The sequence below is a fragment of the Rhinolophus sinicus genome, chromosome 8, assembly GCF_057876585.1.
Source record: "Rhinolophus sinicus isolate RSI-liver-muscle chromosome 8, RSI-T2T, whole genome shotgun sequence".
NCBI classification, from domain to species: domain Eukaryota; kingdom Metazoa; phylum Chordata; class Mammalia; order Chiroptera; family Rhinolophidae; genus Rhinolophus; species Rhinolophus sinicus.
This window is the reverse complement of record NC_142508.1, coordinates 38909312-38930463: the sequence shown is the minus strand read 5'-3', so window position 1 is coordinate 38930463 and position 21152 is coordinate 38909312. Positions and strand designations below refer to the sequence as shown.

The 21152-nt window shown below is 42.9% G+C and overlaps 1 protein-coding gene across 1 annotated transcript in view; it reads right to left on the bottom strand.

The window, feature by feature from the left end:
- Positions 1–10309: 10309 nt before the first annotated feature.
- Positions 10310–21152, bottom strand: part of LOC109458707 (binder of sperm protein homolog 1) — a 28783-nt gene continuing 17940 nt past the window's right edge. The window contains exons 5-6 of the mRNA XM_088800071.1: positions 11578–11610; positions 10310–10406 (exon numbers count right to left, since the gene is read on the bottom strand). The gene's annotated coding sequence lies outside the window, so the exon portion shown is untranslated. The remainder of the gene's footprint in view (positions 10407–11577; positions 11611–21152) is intronic.

The window sequence follows — 21152 nt, the reverse complement described above, 5'->3', positions numbered from 1 at the left end:
TGAGCACTTGTGTGTTAAACCTTAAAAAGGTATCAAACAGAAATTCTGTAGCTGAAGACGAATACAGTGAATGAAACGAAAAAAAAAAAAAAAGTAACAGAGAGCGTCAGCAGAATGGGTCAAGCAGAAGAAAGAATCCATGAGTTAGAAGACAGGAAATTTGAAATTAACCAGTCAAAGGAGAAAAAGGTATAAAGATGGAAAAATAATAAAGAAAGCCTGCATGATCTATGGGGTCACCATAAAAAGAAATAATCTGAAAATTATTGGAGTCCCAGAAGGAGGAGAGAGAGAAAAGGGGGCAGAAAGCTTATTTAAAGAAATAATGGCTGAGAATTTCCCAAATCTGGGGAGAGATTTGAATATCCAAGTTCCTGAAGCTCATAGCACCCTCCCCCCCAAATCAGCTTAAAGAGATTCTTTCCAAGGAGCATTAAAATAAAACTATCAAAGACAAAATCTTAAAAGCATCAAGAGAAACAAAACTTATAACTTACAAGGGAACCTCCATAATGCTATCAGTGGATTTCTCAATAGAAAACTTATAGGCCAAGAATGGGATAATATATTCAAAGAGCTGAAAGAAGAAAACTGCCAACTAAATACTCTATCTGACAAAGTTATCCTTCAGAAGAAAAGGAGAATTAGAGTTTCTCAGAGAAACAAAAGTTGAGAGAGTTTACCACCATTAAACCTGCCTTACAAGAAATACTGAAAGGAGTTCTTCAAGCTGAAACTAAAGGATGCCAATTAGTAATATGAAAACATGAGAAAATATGAGACGGCCGGATGGCTCAGTGGGTTAGAGAGCGAGCTCTCAACAGCAAGTTGGCAGTTCAATTCCCTCATGGGATGGTGGGCCGCGGCCCCTGCAACTAAAGATTGAAAAGGGTGACTGGACTTGGAGTTGAGCTGTGCCCTCCACAATTAGATTGAAGGACAACGACTTGGAGCTGATGGGCCCTGGAGAAACACACTGTTCCCCAATAAAATTTATTTTAAAAAAATTATTTAAAAAAAAAACATGAGAAAATATACAACCCCATTGGTAAAGGTAAGTATACAGTCAGATTCAGAATACTGTAATATGATGCAGAATACTCTACTACTGTAATATGGTGTTGTGTTATACACCTAACTCCAGTACAAAGGTTAAAGGAAAATAGGCCGTGGGAAGACTGAAATTTCAATGAAAGAATCAAACATATCTTCCTGTGGTCATTTCCTGAGTGGCTTCTCTAGGCAGGGTATTATAACTTCAATACATTCAGTAATGAGTACGCAGATTTCTATTATCAGTCCACGGGATTGAAAGAATTTGGCCAGGGTCCACATTTACCTCTGTTCCTCATCTCTGAGTTAAGGATCTTGAGATGGGGTTATCCTGAACTTCCTCAGGTGGGCCCTGAATCCAATGACAGGTACCTTCATAAAAGACAGAAGAGGAGAAGACACAGACACACAGAGGATATGGTGACATGAAGGCGGAGGCAGAGATTGGAGTGATGCAGCCACAAGCCAAGGAAGGGCTGCAGCCACCAGAAGCTGGAAGAGGCAAGGAAGCATCCTCCCCTAGAAGCTTCAGAGGGAGCACGTACTTGCCGACACCTTGATTTCAGACTTCTGTCCTTCAGAAATGTAAGAGAATACATTTCTGTTATTTAAGCCACCAAGTTTGTGGTCATGTACTATGGCAGTCTTGGAAACCAATACGGTGCTCTTTGATCTCATGCTACATGCTCCTTCCAGAGCTTCCCGTCATTGATACCCAACAGTCCCATTATACAAAGCGGCAGCCGTCTCACACCACACAGAAGCTCACACATCCCAGGTGGAGGTCTAGGGTTCTAGGCTGTTTAAGGTGCCAGGAGGGAAGGACAGCCTCCAAAAACAGTGAGTTCTTAACACAGAATTGAGAACTTCTCTCCTATTCTGTATGATCCTCTAACCACATATACAAAAACTAACCCACTGTTAACATAAAACTAAAAGGGCTTTCTAAGTAAGAGGCAACAGCATTTATGTGAGCTCAAGAAAGAAAAAAGAATAGCTATTCGGAAGCATTGATTCATGAAGAAGCCCCCAAAGTGTTATGAAGAGGAGACAAAAGGCAAGGGGTGTTTATGAGAAAGGGAAGAGGAACAATTACATCCATAGAAGGAAGGCATTTCTGTGGGTGCAGATAAGCAAACAGTGATGCTAATTCTAAACAATGTTTTTAATTTTCCGTCTGGTAGTCAGTCATTAATCCCATAGTCATAATACCTGCTTTCTTGTGATCTTTGCAAACAGTTCTTTGGGACACAATGTTACATTAGCTCCCATCCAAGGTTATCTTGTCCTGTGTTTGTTAACATTCCAAAGGTATGAGGCATAAGACTTGCAAAGCAGTTCCTCTGGATGGCAGCTCTGACTCCATTTTAAAGTGGCTCCCTTTATATTATTATTATTTTTTTTTTACAACACCAAGCTTGCATCTGAAAGAAATCCAGATATTTTTGTATAGCTTTTCATGCCAACAGCCTCGTCCCAGAATCGACAGAATATACAGATATTCCTACTGGAGAAGTGGAGGAGAAACATTTAAGCAGGGAGTGGGTGGAACACAGAGAAGGCCTCAGGCTGTCCTTTGTCCCCAGGGCATCAGTGATGGGCCATTAAATGGTATTTGCAGAATCTCGTCTCTACCTTGAACAGAATGGTCAGGCATCTGAGAGTAAATAAAGTATCAAATCCCACCTCATTAACCTTAATGACATTCATAACCGCTCTCATCAATACCCAGAGTACTATAGATTTTTGAGAACCAAAAGAATATTTTGTTATTGTTTTAGCAACTTTACAGAGATCCCATCTGCAGCACTGAGTAGCAGCTGTGTGAATCTTCCAGGAATCAAGGACCCCTGCTTTCTCACGAGGATTTTCCCACAATCCTCTGCTGCCTGAGACAGCCACATCCTGTGCCCCCATCCCATCCTGCAAATTCTCAGCTTGCCCTATGATGGAGTCCCTGATGTGGTTAGTGGGATTTGTGTCCCCTTGGTATGTTCTGGTCGGCACCCTACATGCTGTTCTCCTAGCTGCTCACCATCCTCAGTTTCGTAGGTCACGATTCAGTGCTCTGGATGGGGTGAGAGAGGATGGGCCTCTTTGACAGTGTCCCACATAGCTGAGGAAGCCGGGAGCTCACTCACATGCTCTCACTTTCCCTGTGGGGAGAAATCACTGGCCTGAGAAGGTCACTCTTGGCACTCAGCTGTGCCACCTTGGGGCAGGGGTGACGCAGATAAAGTCACACTGGTTGTCTTACCTTCTCCATGCATCCAAACTCATATTTTTCTTGCTCTAGTGGTGTGCTAGAACTTTCCTGCTGGGCCTTTGGATTCCCACAAAGGACCTCTTGTCGGGGGGAGGGTGACTATCAAATTCAGCGCTCTCCAGGGATCCCTGAACCCAACCCCAACAACGCTGCAGCCAGGACCCAGGTCTATATGCCTGTTACTCGACAAATGGGTGGGCAAGACTCCTTCTGGGTCCCTTTGTGTGTGCTGCTTGTGACCACAGAACCACAGTCAGATGGGGCTGTAGCCGAGTACTCGGGTCCCGGTCCTTAGACGAGGCCACAGTGGCTGAGTCAGCCACATGGGTGTGAGCCCCTCTTCTCAAAATGGCTCTCCTCGACCCTGGACTGAGTGGGCTGGGGCTGGGACTTCTTGGACTTATAGAATGAACTTCAACAAAAAGGGAGACTTTATTGGCTCCAGTAACCAAACCAAGGAACAGGCAGAAGTATAATTGCAGATACCTGGAGGAAGAACTGTCCACTTAATTCTCTGCTACGGCATGTGAGCTTAGCCTCCTGGCAGGGAACAAGCCTTAGGCATCTCCCTTTGACCTCCCAACAGGTTAGCTATCACAGAGAAAAGTCTTCCCACATCTCTGCCACCAGTTGGAAGAATCATGGCTCTGAATGGGTCATGAGTCCATGCCCAGGGGACAGGCCCATGTGCTAAATCCTGAGCCGTCTTCCTGGCTCCACAGTCTGAGGGCTTAGCAGTCATCACTGACGTTGAACATACTTATGCCTCTGACTCAGCAATTCTCAACTTAGTATATACACTCACCAAGGACATGTAACGGGATGTTCGTAGCAGTGCTGCCCGTAATGTCCCCTTGTGAAGCCCACCCTAAGGATTATCAGGAGTAACATGGATGAATGAATTGTGCTGCATTCACACCGTGGGAAATTACACATCAATGAAAATGAAAGGTCTGCACTTATACGCAATATGGCTGAATCTCACTCACATAATAGTGAATGAAAGAAGCCAGACACAAAGGTATGATCCAATAAATATGAAATACAAAGAGACAAAACTAATCTATGCTGTCCGAAATGAGGCTAGTGGTTACCCTTGGTGAGCAGTACCTGGAAGGGGGCATGGAGCAGGGCTAGCAACGATCTTTCTTAATATGATTGTCACTAACATAGAGTGTTTAGTTTGTGAAAATTCACCTAGCTCTACACAGTGGAATATTACTCAGCCATAAAAAGGAATGAAGCACTGACACATGTTACAACACGGATGAACCTCAAAAACATGCTGAGTGAAAGAAGCCAGATATGAAAGGTCACATATCGTAGGATTCCATCTATATGAAATGTCAGAATAGGTCAGTCCATGGAGACAGAAAGACTACTGGTTGCCAGGAACTGGGAGGATAAGGGATTGGGGAATGTCCATATAGTGGGTACAGGGTTTCCTTTTGGGGTGATGAAAATGTTTTGGAATTAGAGAGAGGTGATGTTCGTACAACATTGTGACTGCACTAAATGCTGCTTCGTTATCTTTAAAGTGGTTAATTTTATGCCATGAATTTTATCTCAAAAAATAAAAAATGTACACTATACTTTAAAACTTTAAAAATTGTGTTAGGGGAAGCTTGAGTTTCTCTGAGAATTTAGTTAACCTCCCAAAGATTGTTGTTAGCAATTCATTAGGATCTTGATTTGAATGAAAATTCTTCCCCACAAATGCCCTACTCATTCCCCACCATAGCCAGCATTGCATCCATCACCATTGAGCTTTGGCTGTGCCTGGTTTCAAGAAAAGGAGTCATCCACATGGAAAAGAGATCAAGTCTTTATTGGTCAGAATGATCCGAGAAAGGATATATTTTGAAAGGCAGCTGATGAATCCTGTAACGTCTGTCCCTTTAATAACACCAAGACTTATTTAAATGCTGTGGAAGAGAAATGGCGGTGAGGGTCAGTATCACAGTCTGTCACCCTCCAGAATGATCATTTCTCCTTCCTAATGGGAGACCTGGTCTACCCCCAACTAAACAACATGAGTATGTGGAACAGGAGAATGATAGAGGAACGTTAGAGATCAGTGGCCTAAGGAGGGTGTAAGTATTTCTCTCTTACTCTCAAATACAATATGCATTACTGATTATTTCATTACTTGATTATTTTAACATAAGTTATGCGGTATTATTGGAACAAATTTAGTAAATTGATAATATTTAGTGTTAAGAAAGTTGCTAAAAGTGGACAGTCTCATATGTTGACTGAGGCTAATTTGGAACAGCTTAAAATTTAACACACACACATACACACACACACACACACACACACACACTCACACCCTTAATATATATATATATATCCTTTAACCAAGTGGTTTCATTCAGTTAATCTAATAATAATTTAAAAACCCTCACACACTTACTCAAAAATTCAATGTAGAGCGTAAAGGGGATCAAATATAAGGTGAGGGAAAGAGAACTAACTCTGGGTGGTGAACATACAATGTGATATATTGATGACGTAATACAGAATTGTACACCTGAGACCTATGTAACTTTACTAACAATTATCACCCCAATAAACTTTAATAAAAAGTAAAGATGAAAAATAAAAATAAAGTGCTACACATCACTGCAAAAAATAATTCAATGTAGAAGGTACACATTTGGTCATAGTCATATCAAATATTAAAAACCATCAAATTATGCTTTAATAGGGGAGAAGTATATCCACATTTTGAAATTTGGTGAAAGCATGAAGAAAGGTGAGGTAGATTTATGCATTTACATGGAAAAATCACCGTAATATATATATTTAAATGAAGATCAAGACACAGGACAAAGAAGATAGTATAATTCATTCATGCTTAAAAAGACCTTTAAAAAAAGTTTATATGTGTGGAAATGCATAGAATAAACCTGGAAGAATACATCCCGAACTGGTAGCTGTGTTTTCTGTGAAACAGAATAGAAGGGGAGGAGGGAAGGTGAGAAGGAATAGTAACAGTTTACTCCCTCTATTCGTGTGTTGCTTCAGTGTTTAAATGAGCACTCATTCACATATTACTTGTGTAAATCAAAGTAAATATTTAAAAAACAAAAGTGATACATGCATATAATTACAAATATTGGACAGCACGTAAAGATACACCAATGGGACTCGACAACAGTCCAATGCAAATGTGACCATTACTAAGATTTCCTCATATTTATCTGTCCGGGGCCTTTTTTCTATATTTATAATATGAACCATTTTTTTTAGTTTTTAAAAAACATTTTTGTGTTTCTTAAAGTTGTCTACCTTGAAAATGTAAAAAATAATATAAATGATTCCACTTTAAAATGGAGTCAGAGCTGCCATCCAGAGGACCTGCCTTGTGTGCCTTAAACCTCAAACCCTTGGAATGTTAAAACAGGGCAAGATAACCTTGGACGGGGCCTGAAGCAACATCGTGTCCCAAAGAACTGTTTGCAAAGAAGAAAAGAAAGCGGTTATGACTACTGGACTGAAAATTAAAAACGTTGTTTAGAATTAGTGTCACTGTGTTCGCTTATCTGCGCCAATAGAAATGCCTTCCTTCCATTGATGGAATTGTCCTCTTTCTTGTTTGGGCTTCTGCCTAAATCAGTGCTTCCCAAATCGCTATGTTTAAAAATCTCAAATAAATGCTTGTTGTCTCTCACTTTGACGTTTTATTTCTAGGCTAACATAAAAAAACATTATATCTTGAACACTTTTCCTGTCACTGAATGCCACCCTGTGCGTCTGTTTCTAGTCCTGTATGTGACTGTGCTTATTCTCATTCAGTGATAACGGACGGATATGTTATTAAGTGCTTTGGGTCACAGTGATGACCATTGCCTTACACACATATTTGTACAGCTGTCCAGGGTTTTCTTTAGGACAGATCCATAGAATAGAAGTTGTTGAGTCAAAGGGCCTGGCTCTTTATGGATGAGGAGAGTCAAAGATCACCCAAATCCTGGCTCACCTGCAGCAGGTACAAAGACTCTGTGTTCTGTATTAATTTGTTAGTCTCAGGGAAGGCTCTATTCTACATCCCATCCGTCCTTTCATATTTTTCATCTACTTCTAATATTATGTTGAGTTTTATATGGTTATGCACTCCATCTTACATCTCTTTTTATAAAAAGAATTGGGAAAGTAAGGGAGGAAGGGAAAAAGAAAGAGGGAGAGGAAATGGAAAATGCGAGGGTGAAGGGGAAATGCAAACACAGCATTACACTTACTCTGTATTAGGCATTCTTCTGAATGCTTTATAAAATCTGAATTATTTGATACCCTATGAGGTAAATCCAGTTAATACGTCTATCTTCATAACCACCATAAATGGTAATGAATGGTTATCTAGAAAATGCCCATTTTATACACAAGAGAGCAGACTCAGAGTGGTATTTTTTAACCACTGCCCAGTATGGCCTCTCAAAGCAGAAAGGATGTAGGAAGATGGGTGGAGGAAAGTTATTTCATTCATAAAACTGATTATCTCTTGTGGAGAGTGATAAACCCCCTGAAAGTCTTCTCTAGAAAGTAGGATTTCAACACTCTAGAGGACATAATTAATAGAACTAAACATGTAGTCCTATTTACTTGGCTGCTAGAAAGCTCAGCTCCAATTGTATAATCTCACCACACAGCCTGTATAGTGCTAACTACCTCTTGCCTTACGACTCTGAATTTTCCTTGATTTGTAATCTATTAATTTTATTATTGCAAAGCTAGTTATTTTTATTAGCTGTCTTAAACTTTCTGGAGCAGGGCAGTAAAAAAGGGAGGAAAGAAGGGAGAGAGAAATGAAGCATCTATTTCTGAGAAGCCGATATGTGACAATTCTGAGAGTGGTCTAGGACAGCAGGCATATGATAGGGATTTGGAGCTGGATCACCCCCAACCTCTGATGCCCTGGAGACCCCATCACTGGTGGGAAGTGAAGAACACACAGCCCCTAGTGCAAGGTGGTGGTCCAACTGTTAAACTCCCACTGCAGTTGAACTGGGATGGCATCCCAGTGGAGAGGCATATGCTGGCTGGTTAAATGTTTCAGGAATTTGAGAAGTCCTAGGAAACAGTAACTACACAAACAATGGGATTGAATGGCTAGAGCTGAGCACCGCTGATACCCTATCCTAAGATAATGAAAAGCTGCAGGTGAGTAACGGGCCATTGAATACCAAGTGTGGAAACCACGGAGACTTCCAGGCATCTTACCAAGGAGCGAACCTGCAGACCAGCCTAGGACTTAACTATTGGCAGAGTTCCAGAGAAGGTTCAAGTATCAACAAACTCATTTGGGGGAAAACATGGGACCCCTTGCCTGTATAAAAAAACATGCTTGTTGTGTCTGGGTCCCAAATAGGTCTTTGCCGTTTCTGGAAGCCCAAAAGAAAGGTCAACTCAATCACTGACTAGTTACAACGTGGATAAGGAAAAAGCAGTCATTCCTCCTAGATTAGACTGAAATGCTCCATGTGGGTCTTTATCTATGTGTCACTGATATAGACAATGACCCCAGAGACATCCCCTAATTAATGGCTGTGTGAGTTTTGACAAACGCATAGAGCCATGGGGTAGAAATGGATACTGACTTTAACCACCACTGAATCCAGGCGAGGCTTGGAGCTTCATCTCTTACTAGCTGATTGGCTAAGATGACCAGGCTCTCAGTGTCTGATTCCACATCCGTAAAATGGCAATTTTAATGGGGAGAGAGATAATGAATGGAAAGCTCATAAAAGCATACCGTAGGGGCTCATTGAATGGAACTGGTTAGTAAGCGGTCTCTGCGCAAAGCTTCTTTACGATAATGGAATTTGACACTGAGTTAGGGTATAGCCGAGCCTCTTAAGCTTTAATTTCCTCATTTCTCTCTGGGTATAATGACACCTATAATCACTTCCTGGGGTCATCGTGAAGGTTAAATGAGACACGATTGCGCTCAATAAAACCCTCACCGTAATAATTCAAGCATGGAGATGGGTGAATTCCCCAATGTCTCTTGACTATGCTTTTCTCCTTCCCATGTCTTCTTTTCAGTGGAAACTAACCTCATTTCTTTATCTGCATGGGGTCAGGGACAGATGGTTCAAGCCAGGGACCAGCAAACTAGAGCCCAGAGGCCAAATCCAACCTGCTATCTCTTTTCGTGTGGCCTATGAACTAATAGTTTTCTCATTTTTAAGTGGTTGACAAAAACAATAATCAAAAGACAAGTAATATTTTGTGACACCTGAAAATTACATGAGATTCAAATTTCAGGGTGTATAAATAGTTTTACTGTAACATAGTCACGTTCATTGTTTTTTATTTATTATTATTATTGCCGCTTTTGTGCTACAAGACAGAGCTGAGTGTGCGAGAAACCATATGGCCTACAAAGCCTAAAATATTTGGTATCGGGCCCTTTACAGGAAATGTTTGCTGACCTCTGATCTAAACCACCATCAGATAATCTAGACCCCCAACTTCCCTTTCCGTTAATCCAGAGGGCTCCCCACTTTAAGGTCTGTAAGACCCCTCACTGCCTCCTTCCCCAGACAACTTACTGGTAAGGAGAACATTGCTTCCATTTTCTGTCATCATGGTAATTTTTTGTCAGTGAACACCAACTCCGATTCAAAATATAGCCTTCCTTGGTGCATCTGTGAAAGAGTTTTTTCCTGAAGAAGAAAGGGAAGACACACACGGGGGGATCTGCAGAGAAAGAGAGGAGCAGGAGAAACAGGAATATAAAAAGTCTGATGATTAACCATTACTAAATTAACGGCACAAGCTTTTTCTACCAGAGCAGACTGTTTTCAAAGTGTTAATTAAAACGTAGAAAGGTCAGGATTTGGATTCAGGTTTAGCCAACACCGAAAATCATGTAAGCAGCTGCTGTCAATTGCTCCTTGGATCCAAGGCATCCGAGATGGCCCATCAGAGGGACACTCACCCTTTCCAGTGCAATACCGCCACCTGCCTTGGAATTTCTTGTCAAGAGAACACCAATCATAACTGCTGTGGACAGAGATGCAGTTGTGGTAGACCACATCGCCGTACATAAATGGAAAGACACAGGTACTGTTCACAAACGCTGGAAAAGAGAAAACACACCAAATGGCAGGCGAGTTTACAAAGGGAAGTGACTTTCTAATCTCTGTCGCGATTGTCAGCACCATGCCTGCTACCACCCCCAAACCTGCGTGTGGCTGGTCTCGCTAACTGCCTTCCCTGTGTGTGGCACCAAACATCAGTGAACATGCAGGGAAGCCTTCTTTTAACCCTGAGCTGGAAGCTGAGTGCAGTAGCTGGCTTCCTTTCCGTGTGAGTCCTTCAGCGACTGTACACCCAAACTCCTAACCTGACATTCTGGCCTTTCTTAGAGTCCCCTTTCTCCCTCTCTCCTAGAAAAATAAATCTCTTAGCTTGCCAAAGGTAGCTCCGAAGTATTTCTTAAGGTTACCCACTTCCCTCCACACCCTTTGTCACCACCTAGCATTGTGCCTTGCTTTGACTACGGCAATAACTGATTTCTGGATACTGCCCACCTGTTTGTCCCATCATTCTTCACACTGCTGGGAGAATGTTCTTTCTTAAATACTAACCTGACCCTGCCACTAACCTATTAATGTCACATTGCAGTTAGGATAAGAAATAGCATTGAAATGGCTTGTGACGCCCTACGGCCCTACTTGATCTGGTTCCCTAAAACACCTCCAACCTCATCTTGGGCCACTTTTCCTTGTGTTCTCTTTGCTCACACCTTGTAAGGTGTCCTGAGAGTGCCGCCATCTTTCTTGCCTAAGGGGTTTACAGGCGTGATCTTCTCTGGTTGGCAGGAACGTGTCTCTGTTTTGCCTGTGTAGCCTCCTCTTACCATGTTTTCCTGAAAAGAAGACCTAACTGGAAAATAAGCCCTAGCATGATTTTTCAGGATGACGTCCCCTGAACATACGCCCTAATGCGTCTTTTGGAGCAAAAATTAATATAAGACCCAGTCTTATTTTCAGGGAAACACGGTATGTTCAGCCTAAATGTGAATCTCCATGGAACTTCCTTGAAGGAAATCTTGGAGGGCTGACTGAACTTGGTCTTGAAATACAGGATTGGGTTGCCATGACCGGGGAGGGCCTCTTGTGCCAGAAGAACAGCAAAGGAAAGAGTAAAACAGCAGGAAAACTCAAGGAATTTTCAGGAATATAACATTGTGTCATGGTTGTGGGCTAACATTTGAAACGTTAACAAATAAAGAGATGTATCCTCACCTGGAATCACGGGGTGTAAATGGGCAACAGATTCTGAAAGAGAAAAAAAATGGGTAAAATTTAGGCCACCTCTTAAAATACTCCATTCCTAGATAAATGGCTGTTAGAAGTATCTTGAAGTTCATGTAGCAGGAAACCCTCTGCTCTCACCATGTGGATGACTTATGATTACTTCTAGTTGTTGTTGGTGGTGGTGAGGGGTGTCTCACCTCTACCCAAGACATAGCCCATTAATTCAGGTATGAGCTCTGAGTATTCCAAAGGGCTTTCTTTGAGTAAGTTAGAGTAAATTCATTGGCACTCAACATCCATCCATTAGTTGACATTCCACTAGCCTGGAAGTTGGAGGGACCATCCTAGCTCTTACCCACATGTCAACATTTCAGGAAAACAATCCGTTCAGTGTGAGAGCACTGAATATTCCCAGCAGCCTTGGTGATTCTGTTTTGTTTTGATTCCTAGAAAATAATGCTTTTTTTTATCATCTCCAAGCCTGTTTCAGGGAGTAAGTGTCTTGGTAGCATGAACACCATAAAGCCCAGTTAGACCTGATTAAAGACTAGAAATGACCTATTATGAAGAAGTGTTATCCAGTAACATTAGCTGATCTTTAATTAGCCATTCCTGTCTTCCTGTCACTGTCCTCAGTGGACCTTCACCACACCCCTTTGAAGGAGAGAATATAATTTAGAACTCCCTTCTCCTCCCCATCCCCCCAAAGGGTTACAGACCAGAGGACACAGGCAACAGAGAGAGACTGGAAGTTATGTGACCACTGACTGGTGGGAAGTAGGTTCATACTTAAGGAGTCTGACTTTGGAGACTGATCTGAGCGGTCGCTTACCTGCGCAAGGGACTCAATGCATGTGCCTCGCTTTCCGTACCTTTGATGTAACAATGCTAATTCATAGGTTTGCATCTGACTAACTCAGGAGTCGGATATGGTGAGTACAGCGTCAGTAGTAGCCGATAGCGGCCCTGATCTTCAGAAAATAGCTAACAAGATGAGAGTGCTTTTGAAGTTGTGGTTAAATAATTGATTATTATGGGTGGTTCCCTAGGTGCCCGCCTTTCTCCTTAGTGCCTTATGCTGACTACCTTAAGGAAAATGAATCTTGCCACACGCCTGTAAAACTGGCATTATTGTATGTTTATAGGTTATGCATTGTTAATGATGACCTCCATGTTGTAGATACAGAAGTGGAGGCTTAGAGAGAGAAATCATTTGCTCAAAGCCACAGAATGAAGAAATCATTCAGGTCCCCTGTCTCCAGAAACGAAGCCTCTAAAATAACCATGCCTGTGCGGGGCTCTGTGTCTGGCCCCAAAACTCTCTTAGGAGGTGCTGCCGCAAAGCTGAATCTCCTCCCCATGCAAGCTGGGGTTGTTTTAGGACAAAACCACGGGTACTTACATTGTGTTATAAACCCCAGCTGTCACTGGGTGCATTTTCCGCTTTGCCCAGTCACTGTGGCCAATCTTCCAAACCTTTCATCCCTACTCTCTTTAATCCCCACAGCCTTTTCCTCATTTTACAGATGAAAGAGCAGAGAGGTACTTGCATTTAAACATTGTCCACACAATTAAGAATGGGTACAGCCCAGACTCACGTCCTGTTCTGTCTGGTTCCAGGCAATAAGCTATTTCTTTCAGACCCTGGGGCCCCCAGAAATGGTCTTTCGTCATTTCATTTACTAATAGTGCCAAACATGACCAAATCCTCACAGATCTTCTATCCTTGCGTGTTGTTATCACATGCATCTCTGCGCAAACATCACCATGTTGCCTCCTCCCTCGCCTCCCCCTCCTTCAGCAAATAATGATGAAGAAGCATCACCCCCAATATCAACTGAAGACTTATTGTACCCAATGCGTTCAGAGAAAGAGAAGACAAAAGGCTGCCCCCAAAATCCCAAAGCCAACCTGACACATTTAGGCGTGTCATTCTCCTGCTGGACATAAACAAGCTCATAGATCTCAGACAAGTTTACACTGAGATCATGAGAAAATAAGGTAAGGCAAGTCCACTTCAGAATTTTGCCTGAACAGTCAAAAACGAGGTCACCGTGTCACAAAATACCAAACACCTCCTGTCCTTTGGCTGAAATGAGTGACTGCTGCTTCTTGAATGACACCTTTTTCCTCCTCCTAATCTGCCTTCTCTGTAGAGATTTGCTGAGATACCCAGGCATTGAATTGTCCCTGCCTTCTGACACCAACCATCGTTAACCTAATCCCCTCTACTCTCCCAACCAGAACCCAAACCCTAGAATAGGTTCTAACACCCTGGCTTAGAATCCCAAGGTGCCCTATGGAACCCCAAGGTGTGTGGTCATCTTGACTCCAGTGAGTGAAACATCCAGGCTGATTAACTTCTGTGTGTTTCTGGTGGCCTCGGGCTGCTGACGTCAAGAGTGCCAGGGGACTTTCTGACCTTTTCTACCTTAATCCTTACAAGGACTAGGAGAGATAAAGATCACTTTCTCTCTGTCGAATTGCTTTGTTTTCTGGGGAGGCAATTCACATGGTTCAAACTTCAAAGGAGTTATAAAAGGGGAATCAGTCCTCCCAGCCTCTCTGACCCCAGCCTCCCTGTCACCCTCCCCACAGAAAACTGATGTAATTCTTGTGAAACCTACAGGGATGTTTGTGAACATTTGAGGGCATATTAACAACGTTGCACTCCTTTTTCACACAGAGGATAGCTGAGCCTACATACTGTTTCTTTTGAACATTGCTCCCTTGACAAAAGATATTGGAGAACTTTCCAAAACGATACATAATAAGCTTCCACTTTCTCTTCTTTTTTATTGTGGGAAGAATACTTAACATGCGATGTACCCTTTTAAGAAATTTTTCGACACCTTGAGCTGAGCTGCCTCCCAGATGGCTCAGTTGGTTGGAGTGCGTCCTCTCAACCACAAGGTTGCCGATTCGACTCCCGCAAGGGATGGTGGGCTGTGCCCCCTGCAACTAGAAAACAGCAACTGGACCTGGAGCTGAGCTGCGCCCTCCACAGCTAAGATTGAAAGGACAACAACTTGACTTGGAAAAAAGCCCTGGAAGTACACACTGTTCCCCAATAAAGTCCTGTTCCCCTTCCCCACCCAAAAAAAGAAATGTTTAAGTGTGCAGTGCAGTATTGTTAACCACAGGGCACTATGCTCCATAGCAGGTTTCTGGAACTGACTCGTCTTGCATGACTGAAACTTTACACCCATTGAACAGCAACTCCCCATTTCCCCTCCTCCCCAACCCCTGGCAATAACCATTCCACTCTCTGTTTCTATGAGTGTGACTATTTTATATACTTTGTATAAATGGAATCACACAGCATTTGTCCTTCTGTGCCTGGCTTACTTCACACGGCATAATGCCCCCAGGCTCATCTGTGTTGTCTCAGATGGCAGGATTTCCAAGCTTCCTCTTTCTTAAAGACTATTATTACCATTCTGTAGATGAGAAGGCTGAGGCTTAAAGACAGGCAGCATTACTTGCACAAGGTCACCCCACCAGCGAGTGGAAGAACAAGGATTTGAACCCAGGACTCTCCAGATTCTCATCTTCAGCACCAATAATTATGCCATAGTTCAAAGTATTATGGACAGTGGATAGAATCTGTTTCCTGCCCATCTCACCCCAAACCACTGCCTCCGAGATTCCCTCTTCCTCCTGCGTCCTCTCCTCCTCCCCTTCCTCGTCGTCTCACCTGCTTTCAGTCCATACACACAGAGAACCAGGGACACCCAGCCTGCCAGCTTCTCCATCACCTCGCATTACCTACAGAGGGCCTGCACCGTAGCAGAGGTTGCCTCTGACTTTATACGCTCCAATGTCTGCCCCTCCTACTCTAGCTGCTCCCACAGCACACAGACTTACTCCGGAGCATTTTCTCCCATGCCCTAAATTTCAGGGTGCACAGAAAAATTAGGAACACCCATCTTGAAAGCATTCTACAAGTGTGGTTCCTGGACCAGCTCCATCACCCTCACCCGCAAACATGTTAGAAATGCAAATCCTTAGGCCCCACCCCAGACCTGCTGAAACTGGGGGTGGGACCAGCCACCTGTGTTGTAACAAGCCCTCTAGGCGAGTCGATGTTCACTAAGGTTTGAGAACCAGTGCGCTATAGCTTGCTTAATACTTTCATATCCATTCATATCATTTACTCCCTTGATTATTATTATTTTTTCAGTAAAAGTCCAGCAAGAAAGGCAAAACCAATTTTAGCCTCCTGGATAAGTAAGGCTCAGAAAGGCCACACATTGTGGCTGTGCTCAGCCAGTAGTGGAAAGACAGAGTTTAATCCCAGTTCTTATACGTGGGCTTGGGCCACTTTAGAATTCCTTTCCCAGCCACCATCTCTGGAGGGATGTGGGGAGAGCAGAAGAGGCAAGAGCACTTTATAAGAGAGAGAATGGATTGGAAGGGTGAGTACCAGTAAAGAGAAGGGTGTCCTAGTGGAGCCCCAGGGTGATCTAAGATGGGGAACAGACCGTCAGTCCTGGAGACCACGCATCATGACGGCGTCGGGAAGGGAGGGGATTAACATTCATACTTTAGCATGTATCTGAGCTGACATCTTTTCAGACATTCTGTCAGTTATGCCCCACTTATAAACATGTAGGGACCAGGTATTGGTTACAAATACATTTGCCTTTTCCAAATAGAGACGAGAAAATGGAATAGGGGAGACGTGGAAAAACTTTGATAAGGGTACGGAGCCTGGAGAGGCCGAGTTTCTCTTGTCCAACATGTAGGTTTTTGCTTTTTGCTATTTTGCTGAACTGATGGATCTTCACACAGCACCTGGCCTCTCTGCAGGTAATGAGGTCACCTGTCAATCACGAGTAAACAAAACGGGTTGGCAACAGTGCTTCACCCATGGGAGCTGAGAGAAGTCTCACACCACTTCATGGCGTGGGAATTGTATCCCCCGGTTCGACATTTGGGGAAACCGAGGCTCAAAGAGGCAAAACCATCTGTCAAGGTTACATGGCTCATGCCGAAGTGGAAGACCACAGGTGCAATCCAGGCAGTCTGACGTCAGGCCTTCTGGTTTCTGCTCGCCCCACTGTCATCGAGGTCTTACAGGCAAACGCCTTCATAGGGAGTCGGTCTCTTCAGAGCCACAGGTTCAACTCTCACTCGATACTGGTCCCCAAGACCTTGTTTCTGACTCACTTGCTAGCTGAGTGACTCTAGAAAGTTTTGCTGTCTATGTCTGCATGTCAGGTCTGTAAAATGTTTGGGCTACGTGCATCCTATCTGAGAGCCCAGCAAATCTTTCTTTCTTTCTTTCTTTCTTTCTTTCTTTCTTTCTTTCTTTCTTTCTTTCTTTCTTTCTTTCTTTCTTTCTTTCTTTCTTTCTTCCCTCCCTCCCTCCCTCCCTCCCTCCCTCCCTCCCTCTTTCTTTCTTTCAAGTTAATTCCAGTTAATTATATAATTATATCCCATCACATCACAGTGTCCAATCCTCAACCATCACTATCCAGGATACATACAAAGTCAGTGGGAGTGTGAGACCAGATTCCTATATCTCTTATTTAATAAGCTAAAATTTGTGGCAGACATTTGAGCTTTTGTTATTTATTAGGGAAGATAGTGCATCTTTGACTTTGATTTCTCTCTCTCTTTGTGGTGAATTTTACAAAATGTGCTTAATTCTAATTGTAACTTCTCTCAAAGATAATGGGAAGTTATATTCCCAAATATTCATGATTTGCAGAGGTGGTGATAAACATGTGCAGAGTTGCTGAGGCACGTTGTAGAGATTCCCCACCCCCCACCCCCTAAAGGCATGGCCAGGACACTCTGAGCAGGACCCAGGACACCCTCCCTACTGGAAGGGCTGAAGTGGACATCAGGGAGAAACGATTATTCCTTTCTTACTCAACTGAATAGTCATTATGCCCCAAGGCACTCAACCAACTGTGATAAAATGTTTTTTCAGAACCGAAGTTGGTATCTAGCCAATGGTATTGGGAGGGCTGGATGAGGATGAAAGAAAAAAATCTATCAACGTCATCAACCTACCAAGTGGAAGAGCTGGACTTGGACGTTAGAGTTTCCCTACGAATAGCATTAATCACGGGGAACTAGAGAGAAATGATCAATGATTCCAGCAGAGAGGGGATTATGTGGGGCTCAGTTTTATCTTTGGCAATAATGAAAAGATAGATAGCACTGGGTTTGGATGCAGAATGTTAACTTGCAATGTCAGTCCTGGAACTAGTAGAAAATATTGAGCATTAATATCAGATAGACTAACTTTCAAATCCTGGATTTCCCACTTATTAGTTAGGGATGTTAGCTAAATAACTCACCCTCTATCTTCCTCTCTTTGTTTGTTTGTTTCTTTCTTTCTTCTTTTTTTAAATAACTCTCTCTTCCTTCCTTTCTTTTCTTTTTTTTTTTTGAAGGTGGGGAGGAATGGGAACAGGACTTTATTGGGGAACAGTGTGTACTTCCAGGACTTTTTTCCAAGTCAAGTTGTTGTCCTTTCCTTCTTAGTTGTGGAGGGTGCCGTTCAGCTTCAAGTTGTTGTCCTTTCAGTCTTAGTTGCAGGGGGTGCAGCCCACCATCCCTTGCGGGAGTCGAACTGGCAACCTTGTGGTTGAGAGCCCGTGCTCCAACCAACTGAGCCATCTGGGAGGCAGCTCAGCGCAAGGTGCCGTGTTCAATCTTAGTTGCAGGGGGCGGAGCCCACTGTCCTTTGCTGGACTCCAGGAGTTGAACTGGCAACCTTGTGGTTGAGAGCCACAGGCCCATGTGGGAATCGACCCGGCAACCTTTGGGGTTAGGAGCACAGAGCTGCAACTGCCTGAGCCACTGGGCCGGCCCCCACTATCTTTTCCAGGGGTGGTTTAATATCTATGTTTCATAGATGCACAACACAAGATGAACAGCAGGCATTCGACCTTCACTAGTATTTCTTGCTTTTAAGAGACAAGTAATTGTAACTAAGATACATACATCTTCCTGAAACCCTGTGTATTCGTCTGCTAGGCCTGCCATAACAGAATGACACAGACTGGATGGCTTAAACAACATGCATTGTCTTCTCACAGTTCTGGAGGCTAGAAGTCTGTGATCGAGGTACCAGCAAGTTTCTGGTGAAGGCTCTTTTCCTGGCTTGTAGACGACCACCTTCTTGCTGTGTCTTCACATGGCCTTCCTTCTGTGCTCATATGGAGAGAAAGAGAGATCTCTGGTGTCTCTTTGGGTATCAACATATGAATTTTGGGGGGGGGGGAAGGGACACAGTTCAATCCGTAACACCCTGATTCATCTCTTCAAAATGAGATTATTGGTCTCAGCCTCATTTATACTACGGGAAAATCAGATCATGGGCACTAATTGAGAGTCAATATAAAAAGCCAAGATGTCTTGATTCTTGGAAAAGCTAAACCATATCCACACGTAGGCAACTAGTTCTTTTAATCAAAAGCTCCCACAGAGTTGAGAGTTTCATGAGAGAACTAGAGATGTGGGAATTCACTGGAACACAGAAAGCATTGAAGATAAAGTGGAGGAGCATTTGGTTAAGGGTCAGAAACCCCCAGGTTGGAATTCAATGTCTGCCGCTTTCTTGCTGTGAGGTTAATTGGCCTAACCTCTTTCAATCTTGTTTTCCTTGTCCATAAAATTGGGGACATCAAAATATTTTTTATTTTCCCCACCAAACCTGCTCATCCTGCCATCCCATCTCCATAAATGTCATAACCATTCACCTGCATGTGAAGATCACACTAGGGTCATCCTTGAGTCCTCTTTCTCACTTTATATCCAAGTCCACTGCCAATCCTGCGGACTTTACCTTGGAAATATCTCCTGGATCCAGCCACATCCCCCTTCTGCCAGTGCTATCCCTCTAATCTAACCACCATCATTTTCCCCATGGACCATGACAGCTGCCTAACCAGTTCCCCACCTTTTCACCTTTGCCTCCCCTTCATTCTCTCCACATGGTAGCTAGAGCTAGATTGTGTTGCTGCTATGATGAGAATCCCAGATAGGCTTCCAAGACACTTAGAGAAAACGCCATAACCTGGACTTGACCAGACCGCTGACGTTCCCCATCCCTCACTCAACCCAAGTGTCCCCCAGTCACTGTTCCTCAGACACCCCAAACACAATGCTGTTTCAGGGTATGTACATTTGTATGTCTGTCTGACAGAAACTTTATTCCTCCCGCAACTTTCTCTTTCTCCCTCTTATTCTGACTTAATATTTTACATGGCGATTATCTCTACCTGACCTAATTCTCCACATTCACACCCATGTCTAAATCCATATCCATATCTATGAATGTGTGTGTTTATTTGCTTGCTATCTTTCTCCTCTACTAGATTGCAGACTCTGGAGGCAAGGACTTTCTCCCCTTATATACTTTAACTCCAGTAAAATAAAACAGTGCCTGACAAATAGTAATGCTCAATAGCCATTGTTGAATGAATAGGCTGTCCCTCCCTCATAGGCTTAGTCTGAGGGTTTTATGAGATAACACAGTTAAGCAACCCGGCCAAAACATGGCACCAGCTAAGCAGTCATACGGTGGTTACTATTATCGTCAATCAGTCTGGTGACTAGACTTGCTCTGTGATCATTAGAAAGTCATTGCTGATGTTCAGATGGGCAGAGAGTAGATGGGAATGACTTTCAAAGTCTTTTCCATGGCTCGTCATAGTAGCTCCCTGTTTTCATGAGAAAGTGGTATTTCTGGTTCCGAAGAGCCAGTTTTAGACATTGTTGATAGTAATGCTAAAGTTGTCCAATTAACCTCGCTGGTACATTGCTAAAGGCAAGGAAGACCACATGTGGGGCCAAATGGCATATTTGTTAGCATGCCTAAGTGTCCTCATGTTTGGTATGTACGGGGAACACGGCATGAAAAAATATATATGAGAGGAGGTTCAAGATGGAGGATTAGCTTTAAAAAATACACACATACATATATATTTTTTATTGATAGAAACTGTTTAGTTTGATGGAAAATACGGTAAATCCTCAAGTCTGATAGATCTGTGTTTGATTCTCATGCCTGTCCCTGAACAAACCATCATCATAACTGATTATTAATGTTAAGGGTGTTATTGCTTTCATCAAACTGTCCCAATTCAACTCCTGCTCTTCCACTTACTGGCTCTGTGACCTAGACTGTTTTGTGCCACACTTTCCTCACACAGAAGATGGAGATAACAACAGCACCCAAGTCTTCAGATTGCTGAATTATATGGACAGGTGTTTGCAAAACCATTAAAGCCATCCTGAGCACAAAGTAAGTGCTGTACAAGTGTTTCCTTTAGTCATCGTGACTGCTACCACAACTATTACTGCAACTAGTAATAACAACAATATTTTAAAATTGTCATTATATTACATTAGCCAGGCAAAACCTCTACAAGGTAAGCAAAAGTATGAATCTAATTGGTGGGTGGGGAAACCAAAGCTTAAAAAAGTAAAGCAACTTGTCTAATATACCCATTGGCTATTTGTGTATCTTCTTTGGAAAAATGTCTACGCAGGTCTTTTGCCCATTGGTACAACCATTGTGGAAAACAGTATGGAAGGTC